This window comes from Macrobrachium nipponense, chromosome 27, assembly GCF_015104395.2.
Source record: "Macrobrachium nipponense isolate FS-2020 chromosome 27, ASM1510439v2, whole genome shotgun sequence".
NCBI classification, from domain to species: Eukaryota; Metazoa; Arthropoda; class Malacostraca; order Decapoda; family Palaemonidae; genus Macrobrachium; species Macrobrachium nipponense.
In genome coordinates this window covers 67,102,413-67,114,233 of record NC_087216.1, presented here as the reverse complement: position 1 = coordinate 67,114,233, position 11,821 = coordinate 67,102,413, and the positions used below count along the sequence as shown (strand labels likewise).

The 11,821-nt window shown below is 38.9% G+C and overlaps 1 long non-coding RNA gene across 1 annotated transcript; it reads right to left on the bottom strand.

Annotated features, from left to right (window-relative positions):
* Positions 1–5,257: 5,257 nt before the first annotated feature.
* LOC135200597 (uncharacterized) lies at positions 5,258–11,018 on the bottom strand. The gene is made up of 3 exons (XR_010311334.1): positions 10,881–11,018; positions 5,806–6,169; positions 5,258–5,325 (listed from the first exon to the last, which is right to left on the bottom strand). It is a non-coding gene; the product is annotated as an uncharacterized LOC135200597 (long non-coding RNA).
* Positions 11,019–11,821: the final 803 nt, after the last annotated feature.

Here is an 11,821-nt window from a genome sequence, read left to right as displayed (position 1 = left end):
CACGCTCACTCATTCTCTCTTCCACACAATCATCTTAGGTAAGATACAAACCGCCCTGTTAGGGGCACTGGATGCATTACATAACTTGTTGGGCAGCCACCACAGAACCAAGGAAAACATGTCCAAAGACCTGTGGACAATGTCCTTCAGGTAAAAGGAAGTGAACGTGGATTGACGTAACCAGCATTCAAAATTGTATGAACAGAAAAGTTTTTCTTAAATGCCACAGAGGAACCTATACCTCTGATGTCATATGCTCTAGCCTACACAGACTCAGTGACAGAACCATCAAGAGAGGAGTAAGCCTGCTTAATCGCCTCTCATATCCAGAATGAAATAGTGTTCTTGGAAACTTCTTTTCTGGACCGACCAGTGCTAAACATTCTTCAACACTAAAGCTCTGACCGGGCAAAGCAAGAACTCTTGCAGGTTGTTGTCTACAAAGTCATTCAGTAAGGGAATGGAAAAAGAGGCAAATCTGTCATCGTGCACAGAGGGATTCTGAGTTTTAGCCACGAATTCCAGGACAAACTCGAAAGCCACAGACCCCAACCCCTAGTGTGCTTCACATCATAACCCAGGCTATGAAGCTCCCAACTCTTTTTGAAGAAGCCAAAGCCAACAAGAAAACAGTCTTTAATGCCAGATCTCTGTCTGATGATCTACGTAGGGGCTCAAATGGAGCTTGAGTGAGACTTCTCAGGACAAGAGAGACATCCCACGTGGGATGCTTGAGTTCCCTTGGAGAACAGGTCTGTTCGAATCCCCTAAACAACAAGGAGATTTCCTATGATGAAGAGATGTCTACACCTTTCAGAAGTAGCACCTAGCACCAACCCCTAATGCCGGTCTCTAGCCCCTGATAGCAGAAACAGAAGACCTTTCTCATCCCTGAAGAAGATAAAAAAAATCTGCTATTCACTGAACAGGCTTTGAGAGGAGAGAAACCCTGTCGACGACACCAATCACAATAGACTGCCTATTTCCCTTGGTAAACTGCTACAGAGGACTTCCTGAGGTAACTGGACATACGTACCACTGCCCTGAGAAAAACCTCTTGCTCAGAGGATATACTTGATAGTCTCCATCTGTGAAGAGATAGGAATTCTACTGATTGGTGAAACCTTTCGACATGAGGCTGGCAAAGAAGTTGCTGCCAAGGGGGTATCTCTCTTGGAACCTCCGACAGAAGAGACAGAAGGTCCAGGAACCTCTCTGCTTGAGGCCACAGAGGAGCCACCAATATCATCCTGAGATTTTGAGAATTCATCACCCTGTCCAGAACTTGATGGATCAGACAAAACAGAGGGAAGGCGCACACTTCAACGTTGTCATAAGGGTGTTGGAAGGCGTCCTCTGCCAGAGCAAGAGAATCTGGGACCACTGAACAGTAAACTTCCAGCTTCCTGTTGACCTCCCCCAAACATGAAACAGCCTGTTGGCGACCACATTCCTCTTGCCTGGAATGTACCTGGCAGAGAGCTCCACTGAGTTGTCGCTCACCCATTGGTGTAAGTTGACTGTCAATAAATGGAGTTAATGAGACACCAGACACCCTGCTTATTAACATAGGCGACCACTGTGGTGTTGTCGGGTATCAGAACCCCCGAATTACCCTCTACCTTCTCCCAAAACACTCTCAGACCCAGAAAAGCTGTTTTCAACTCCAAAACGTTGATATGTAGCAGCTTGTCTCCCGCACTCCAAATTCCTGATGATAGGAGATCTTCCAGATGAGCACCCCAACCAGTGATGGAGGCATCTAAAAATAGGAGGAAGTCTGGAGGGGGAGAACACAGAGAGATTCTGGTCATCCAACCACCAACAAAGGTCTTGCATTACCTCTATGGACAGAGGGACTTAATGCAGAGGCGAATCTCCCGCCGGAGACCAGAAGTCTTTCAAAAATCTCCATTGCAGAGACCGAAGATGAAGATGACCATTAGGGACCAGCTTCTCCAGAGAAGACGAAATCCCCAGAAGGACCTGCCACTGGTGAACTGGCTGTTTGGTTTTAGTTGTGACAGGAACTTGCGCCCCACTAACCGAAACTTCTCTAACTTCTGGTCCAATGGAAAAACCCTCCTCGATGCTGCTGTATCTATAATACCTAGATAAAGAGCTTTCTGACAGGGAACCAGATTTGACTTTTCTATGTTTACCAGGATAAGAGAGAGAGAGAGAGAGAGAGAGAGAGAGAGAGGAGAGGGTAATTGATGGTTGGATGGTTAACGATTGAATTGGCTGTTGGTGAGTTCTGAGTTGTCTGCTGGTGCTGTTGGAGATCAGAGTTCTGTGTTTTGAGTGAATCTTTTTAGTCAGTCTTAGTCAAGAATTGTGATAATCAGTAGTGTTGGCAGAGTCCTGTGGAAAGTGTTGAGGATTGGTTAGTTATTTAAGTAGTGTGTTATTGGTTTGTTGCTGATTGTTGTTGGGTTTGATATTGGTTGCTTAGGAGTTGTTGTGCTGTGAGGTTTTTGTTGAGTTGTATGTGAGTTCCTGTTGGATTATATGTGGGTTGTTGTTGGTGTTGTTTGTGGGTGTGTGTCGTTTTTTGCTTTTTTGTTGTTGTTATTTTGTGTTGGTAATTGTTTGTGCTTTGGTCTTTTGTTGTGGTTGTGTTCTTTGGTTGTTGTTGAGTTGTGGTTGTGTTCCTTGTTGGTTTGCTGTGTTGTGGTCCTTGGGTGTTGTGTTGTTGAGTTGTTGTTGTGGAGTTGTGGTCCTTGGGTGTGTGTGTTGGGTTGTTTTTCTTGGTTGTGGTCTATGTTGTTGTTGGTATCTCCATGACCTTGACTGGCGGACAGCACAGGATAGCCTGGAGTATCTGGAGTTGGGTAAGTACAGTTGGACACAGGTTTCCCTGGTACACCTTCTTGAGGGACTTCGAAAAATTATATGGTAACAGTGTTTACTGAGGGGGAGGTCTTCCTCTCTTAGCAAGAGTTCCACCAATAAGCTCTGGAATTCTTTCAGTGGGAGGAGTCATTAGGTAAGGTAAGAGAAACAACACACACACACACACACACACGGAGTAAAAGAAAAAAAAAGAAATCTGAGCAGGTTATATCACTGTAACTAAGATTACTGTCCTCACTTTTATATAAGTTTGTTTATTAGATTCCATTTAACTTCCGTCTAAGACGTTATCTTTCCACCGTTGTCTGTTATTATATATCGGTCATATTCATTACGCAATACTTAAAATTTATCAAAATTTAGAGTTATATTGGTATTGGAGAGAATCAGGAACATCATAACAGGATATTTTAACCTTATCACATAAGCCAAGTTTATACTATCGGTTGCAGTGCGTTTCCTACCAATAATATAATAGGAAGCTATAAAGAGAAGCGCAGGAGCACTTCATTGAACATACTCAAAAACTCAGTGAACGTGTTGAAAGTGTCTGACACCTTAGCTCCTTTCTCTCTCTCTCTCTCTCTCTCCCTCCCATATTAGCTAATTTAAAGTGACATGTCATCTAGAAATACCACTGTGCTAAGTATGCAGTTTTGATATGCCATTAACACCCTCTAATCTTGACTAAACTAATATATCATATATATTTTTTTTCGGGGGTCGGGGGGAATGGTGTCGGGGATTGAGTTCTTGTTGTTAAGCCGTCTTACAGGCTTTGGAATTCTAAAATGTAATTCAAACTGACAAGCTTCTTGCTTTTGCTGTACCGATGTCCTCAGCCTGGTTTTGCTACAACAGAAATGGGTTGGGGCCTTAGGGTTAAGGTGGGCCTGTTGCGACCCCGATGAGTGGACGAAGTACTAGATATGCTCGTGGATAGAGAGTATGGCTAACGAAAAGCGCCACTTGAAATATTTTCTTGTTTATCTTTAATGCCTGCGTGTTTTTAGTATTTATCCTAATATTATAGTACTGTAGATTTTCTGAATACAACAACATTTACAAGAAGAATGATTGGGTTAAACTCACTCTCTCTTGTAAATACATATAGAATGAAAAAGAAAAAGAGAGAGAGAGAGAGAGAGAGAAGGTGAGAGAGAGAGAGAGAGAGAGAGAGAGGAGAGAGAGAGAGAGAAGGTGAAGAGAGAGAGAGAGAGAGAGAGAGAGAGAGAGAGAGAGAGAGAGAGATACTATACGTTACTGAGGAATCAAAAAAAAACTACTAGGGACAGAGAAAATTCCACAACGTGTAATGGAAAGTGAAGGACTCCCAAACTTGGTGCAAACTTTTAACCATTCCCATATGGTAAACTTAATTCGTTTGCCAATGATAAACAATTGTTGATATTCAGAGGTTTCATGTATTCATGGTTAGGTTTTTATTCCCTCTTGAATATACTGTAGAGGTTATTCCCTAAACGCCGTTCATTACAATAATTATTACATGATATGGATAAACATATCTACTTGGCTTATATTTTCTAATATATTAATTGTGATACATGTTTTAATGTCATACGGACAGAAATTCCTTTCGCTCTTATCATCATTCGTGTGAGGATAAGAGACAGACGTCTCTACTGTTAAACAGCCCCTTCAGTCATTTACCTGTCCATTGTGGAAAGAGCTATTTGGAGAAATGTAGTTTAATGATATTGTCCTAGGGTTCTCTTTTTAGATAATTTTTAAAGAAAAAAATCCAGGATAGCGAAATTCCCTTTAGATTTTGAACTCCATTGAAATATCAAATTCACCTTTCTAATAAATAAATTATAATAATCATGACCTGGAGCTAAACGATATTCATTCTGTTTACGATTTTTGTTTACATCATACGACATGGAAGTTCAGCGGAGGCCATGGGGTAATACAAATATACATACTCAATTTTTACATTTATTTTTAATATTAGTGAGAAGTCCAGCCACCTTCCTTGTAGATCACCTCTTGCAATCTGTTAGGCATAGAAGATTCGTGGTTTCTGACGATCTGTGGTTGGTTGTGGAAGACCTTCCATTGTGTTCCCAGTGGTCCTCTCCCTCTCAGGCTTCCAACATTTTACCAAATTAGCCTAAATATTTTCATGAGGTTCATGTCTGTATCCTTACTTGGCCAGTCAAGCAATTGCAGATCCTCTCGACCTTGAAACAGATTCCTGGACTATTCTGGCCGTATGGATAGGGCAGCGGTCGTGAATGAAAATGACAGGAGCAGGTGGGGAGGAATAATTCCGCTGTTGAAGTGAAAGAAGTTAGAAATCCTGAAGAATTTCAATGTATTTTTCCACCACTGAACCTCCACTCAATCCTGGTGATATCATCCATAACAATGTAGAAGATCCAGCCCCACACGCTTACTCTGAAATGCCCATTCCTGGTCACCTCGTAAATGTTTCTTCTGTAGTATCTGAAGGGAAAAAATCTAATTTTTAACAATTTACGGTTTGCTTTTCGTAATACGGAAAATAATGCTATAGCGTTTGGGAAAATAAAATGCTAAGTAAGAACCCTTGCAATAAGTTAAAAATGTTTATTCATCTGCAAGGATTAATACTTATAATAGTATTAAGTTTGATCTGCAACGGTCCGTTATGATATGATATTCTTTAATTCAGTAAACAGGCTGTACTCTATAGCTATTATAAGTTTGCCTACGTCATTATTCATAACATTAATAATGCATTTGCTTAATGCCTGAAAGCTGGCCATAGTAGAACTAATGGGGGGTTTTCAATGAAGATTTTTTATTTTCACACTTCTCGTGGCAATATAATTTAATTAGCGGAAAATACATGGTTATTGACAAAATTATTATCTTTTGATTATAATATTACTCTTGCTTATAATTATTATAATCTGACTGTTATTAATGATTATAGAAACTCACCTTATATTACTCGGTCTTCACTTATGTATCCTGCCGTGACTTCTGCTAGTAAAAGACCTTTCGTCACTGCATACGACTCGAGACCGAAATTCCATATCCTCCCCCACAAACTGTTGAACAAAGGCAAGACTATCAGCACGATGCCGTTCGGTGAGAAATTCCTTCTTGGCAGGAATTCTATGAGGTATTCCTGCCTCATGCGGTATTCCTGCCTCATGCAGACGTCTTCGCACCGTCATAGCCGAGACATTTAATGCCAGACGTTCACGAATAGCAATAGTATTGGTAAAAGGGTCTTCTTCCGCTGCTCGTCGAATGTCGTCGTTATCCTAACGGGTGGTCATTCGTGGTGGAAGTCTTCGAACTGAAATACGTAATTAACATTCAGATACCTAGATAATCAAGATTAATTATAGCCTGTTTACTTATGGGAACGCTATTTGGTATTCTGGGAAGTAAAGAGAAAGAATCACTATTAGAGTTCAACAGGACCAAGGCAACTGTAATTTAGGTTTCATGATTTTACGAGTTTGTAAGGTTTATTGTTTAAAAAATTAATAAATAAATGAAATAAATAAATGCTATCCAAAGTCGGTCAATTTCCCAGTCTAAGCATGCCTCCTTTTCCATTTATTTACTGCTGCAGGGGAGACGTCAAGACGCTGTGCAACAGCACGTATTGGAAGCCCACTTTCTCGTAGAGCGACGATCTGCGCCAGGAGAACCATATGTTGCTGTTCATTTGGAGACTATAACGAATACTATTAGCAGAGGACAGATAACCTATCAAAATTTATACAAACACCTCAGTTAGCCATGATTGGGTGACAAAACTTGTTAGCGTGTAATAGGGGTGCTGTAGCAGTGATATCGTTATCACTGAACAAAGTGATGTATTAAATCAAACGATCACTGGGACTGAGTGATTGATGGCTGTTACTGGGCATTCAACATCTCAGGTCATTACTGTCATTGATAAACGTTTAAAATTCTGTATGTCTCATAATGATAAATTGTTAATTGTCTGTTTGAAACACTAAAGGTGGTGGTGTTCCTCTCTTAACGTGAATTCCATTGATCGGCTTTCGAGCTGTTTTAGTGTATAAGAGGTTGGAGGAGGCAAACTTGTAATAAGTATTAATCATCATAGATGAATAAACATTATCTTAATGCAGGGGTTGTTACTTAGCATCACATTTCCCCAAACGATATATCATTATTTTCCCAGTTACGGAAAGCAACGCGTAAATTGTAAAAAAATTCAGATTGTTTTCCTTCAGATACCACAGAGGAAACATTTACGAAGTTGCCAGGAGTGGCTTGTAACCGTAAACGTGTGGGCCTCGATTTCCTTACATGGTATATGTGATATCACCAAGAGTGAAGGGTTTCCCCAGTGAAAAATACGTTAAAATTCTTCAGAATTTCTTAGTCCCTTCACTTACCAGCGGAATTATCCCTTTCCACCTAGTCTGTCATTTTTCATTCATGACGGCTGCCCCATCCATACGGCCAGAATAGTCCAGGAATGGTTCTAGGTCGACGAGGATTTTGAATTGGTTGACTGGCCAAATAAGGGTGCAGACATGAATCCCATAGATCCCGAGAAAGATAAAGTCGATATTAAATATTGAACAATTCACAGGTGCCCCGAGAGAACCCGAAGTGCAGTGGAAAAATCACTGAATTTCTAATCAGTTTTCTCCCATGTATGCATAAAAAAAATTTCATTTTTGTTCCCAATATTTTTATGCTCATCCATTTCGTATGAAGTAGTACTGTCGCAATATATTATGTAATAAAAGCATTAAGCAGGTTTAGGGGATTAATTACGTTTACTTTATGTCTATTACAATAATTAGAATCATAATTACCTGACTTGTTATCGAATTACAGTTACAACTTCAATTACAAGATGGGGAACAATATCAAATACAATACAATTTTAATATTTCAAAATTGTAATCACAGCTACAAATACATATATAAAACGTATTACTCAATTACATTTCGCACACCTATTTCCTTAAAAAATGCAGATAGTTGCAAAGACTTTTTACTTGAGTTTGGTGTCCTTTTACAGTCAATTTCTGCAACAATTGTAAGTTGTAACTTATAATACCTTTAGTACAAATACAAAACAAACATATCTAAGATATTTTAGACCTGTAGAAATTATCGTTAGCATCCTATGATTTGCCTAAGTAAATTTTTAGTATGTTTATTGTGGTGAAAATTATTATGCTGATTATAAGAAAATGATACTGAAATACAAAACTCAAATACTGGAAAAAATGTTCACAAAACTTTTTGCACAAAAAAAGGAAATAAATGGAATAAATTTTTTTTTAGAATTGGTAGCTGGCTTGTTAAGATTCTCCCTTAATAATATAATATATGAATTGGGAAGCGACTCAAAACATCTCTCCATTGCATTTGGTTAAGATGAGTTCTCGAAAAGTAAGAGGGCTGCTCTAGGATAACAATCTCAAATAAGGTACTTTATTATTTGAACTTTTCAGTTACAATTACAATTACAATTACCATTAATTATAAATAAAAAACAATGCAATTACAGTTAACTTCAAAACGTGTAATTAAAAACATTTCAGATAAATGACAATTACTCCAAGCCTGAATAAAAGATAATGTTTATTTGTAATTGGTAAAGCTTCTTACTGTGGGTTTCACAGACAGTGCAGTCACGTTTTTGGTCAATAACACTGTAATGAAGACTGGTATCAGTACGAGATTTTGCTAGAATATTTCTGTATATTCAAGGCTTTAACTCTAATGGATGTCCGGTAAAAATGCTCAATTTTTATTTGTAACACATAGAGCAACTATAACCAGTTACTTATTCAAACCAATCTGTAGCCAATTGGCGGCTCTCTCTTGCTAAAAAAAAAAAAAAAAAAAAAAAAAAAAAAAAAGAAAAAAAAAAAAAAAAAAAAAAAAAAAAAAAGTTAAAAAGTTGCGTGACAAAAGGATTCTGATACCATGCCGACAGCTATGTTCCTAGGCGGCCATCTCTTCTCACCTTCGTAATGCAAGCATATGGCTGATGCCCTGAGTCCAAATGAAGATTGCCAAGGAGGTAACCAAACACAAGTATAACAGTAGATTTACCATCAATCACAGTGTCTATCGTTCTACTTCTCCACCATACATGCAGATATCTCTCACTCTAATAATTATAATTATTTACTCATAACCCAAGTCAATAGTCACTAAAGAAAGAAAAAAAAATTTGATCTTAAGACAAAAATATTAATAGCTACTACTACTGCTGCTGTTGCTGCTGCTGCTGCTGATAAGAATAATAGTAAAAAAATGCTATATTACTGGTTATTATTATTAATAATTAATTAATATTGTTCCCTTGTTTTCAACGTAGACCAAAAGTAATATATCCATTGCCTAAGGTAAGGTAGTACGTTACGGAATTTGCACATTTTTTCCGTACCTGAACTGTACCGTACCGTACTTCGGTAAAATTATCGTTGTGTAATTCCGTACCGTACACATAGGCTATAAATATCAACCGTACCATACCGTAATGCCAGCCTTGCTGGCAGGTAACAACAGCGTGAATCGTTAGATATATACAACATTTTAAATTATTATTATTAGATTAGATAGATAGATAGATAGATAGATAGATAGATAGATAAAAATAAATCGTGCAAAATATAATTAAACTGAAGTAACATTCACAGAGAGAGAGAGAAGGGGGGGGGGGGGGGGGGGAAGGGGGGGGGGGGGGGGGAGTATACTGTTGTGTTCACATCCATTTCTGGCTAATCGAGCCTTTTGCCTCTTCGTACAGGACAAGTGTCTATTCTTTATGATTTGTGATTCATGATACTCTTATAAATTACGGTAGTGGGTGTAGTACACTATAGCAAAATCTCGTACTTATACGAATCTTAGTTACAGAGAAATAGGTTAGAGAATTCTCGAAAACTTTTACCGAGCTCATTTTACGAAGCAGTTCTCAACGAGTATTCAGTTCTCAATGTAATTATTAACAGGAACAATAATTACGTGAGCATATTATATTTAACAGCAGTATCTTCATTTCATACCATGGTGATTATGATTCCTATTGGCTAATCCTACAATCAAGGAACGATATAATGATATAATCATGGTATTGTTTTACTCGACTCGAAACAGAGTCTGAATCCCAATAGAGGTGAGGTCGTCAGCAGGATTTTTAAATGGGTCAGACTTCATAACTACTCACAATGAATCGAAGGAACACAAATCTGGCGCTGCGAGGACGAATTGTCACTTTATGCGACAATAGCTTCTCGATACGAGCCATTGCACGTGATATTGGTGTGTCCCCCCACCACGGTACAGTAGAAGGTGGGAGGAGAGTGGGAACTTGAACGACTTGCGTAAGTTGTTTATGCTGAATGATTGGTGGATATGTTACATTGTTCATGGTTATTTAATCTTGCTTATTTAATGTGAAAGTTTCTTTCTTAAATGTATTTCGTCTCGCTCTTATAATTTTGGTTAGACTACAGATATCCCCAGCCATTCCAAAAGCACAGTAATATTTCAGGTGCACCTCCATAATTCCACACCGGTGGGTGGTTGGCCCTTGCCGACCTCAACCATGAACAAAGTTAGATAGTCGATTGAGTTGTCTCGGTAAAATTAAGCCCATAAGAGCATTTTATTTGTGCCCACCCTGTCACAGTCATTGTGCGTCTTATGGTAGATATAGTTTATATATTAAATGTCATTTCAGTGATGGCTCAGGAATGATTACAGTTTTAATAACTAACAACCAAATTGAGAATATTATGGAAATATGTAATCACGTTCTATTTGATATGCTTTTGAAACCAAAAGTATACTGCCATGTTTACTAAATTATGATCAATCCATCCAGTACAAAATTCGAAGAATCTAGAATTGATTGCGATGTTATATAAATTATAAGTTAAACATTTAAGATAATATGGTCTCTTAGCTAGGCCAGGGGGTCCACGGAACACGCCATTATCAGGGCGGCTCGAGAGCAACCCTTAACCAACGCCGAGGCCATTCGTGAATACCTTGGATTAGAAGTGTCTTCGATGACAGTACGACGCAGACTTCACACTGCTAGGATTCATCACAGAATACCAGCGACGAAGGAGCTCTTGATGGAGCGACATAAGGCGGGAAGGCTTGATTTTGCAGAACGTCATGCTGATAAGGATTTGGACTTTTGAGGCCAGGTCATCTTTACTGACGAGAAGTGCTTCTCGTCCACATCGCATGGGAAGCTGCAGTGTTGGCGAACAAATAGAACTCGGTATGATAAGCAAAATCTTTACTTGCATAAAATATCAATTGCATTCTTCTTTATATTAATTATTAATCTTCAGATTTTGTTCCACGGAAGTGGACTGTCAAAATATAAAAAGGGAGTAAACATAAATAAGAGTGCTATTTCTGAGATAAATATTAGGTAAGGGACAGTGGCAGCATTTGCTCTCTTTCCTCAAATATAATTAAATAGATAATTAGACAACAGAATTCTTTCAGTGTTGTTCACCACTGAGAATTTAAATTCTCCAAAGGCATATATATGATTTATATTATACACCCCCATTTTTTTCTCTCATTCAGATATGAATCCCGTAACATCGTTGAGGTGGTTCGATCCGGCCATGTCACCTGCAACGTATGGGGCTGGGTGTGTCTGGATGGTATGGGTGAGTGGTTCTGTATCGAGGGACGATTTACAGCAGCTAAGTATGTTGAGCTGCTGCAAACCTCCTTCTTGCCTTCGTTACGAGAAAGGAATTTTCCCTTCCCATCAGGGCCCATCCTGTTCATGCACGACCGGAGTCCATTCACACTGCTCGCGTTGTTCAAGAGTGGTTTGCCAGACAGGATAACCTGCTTCTTCTTGAATGGCCGAGCAAAGGAGCAGATATGAACGTGATTGAACATGTGTGGGCCCAGATGGTGAACAACATGGAAAATGTAAACATGAGAGAACAACACA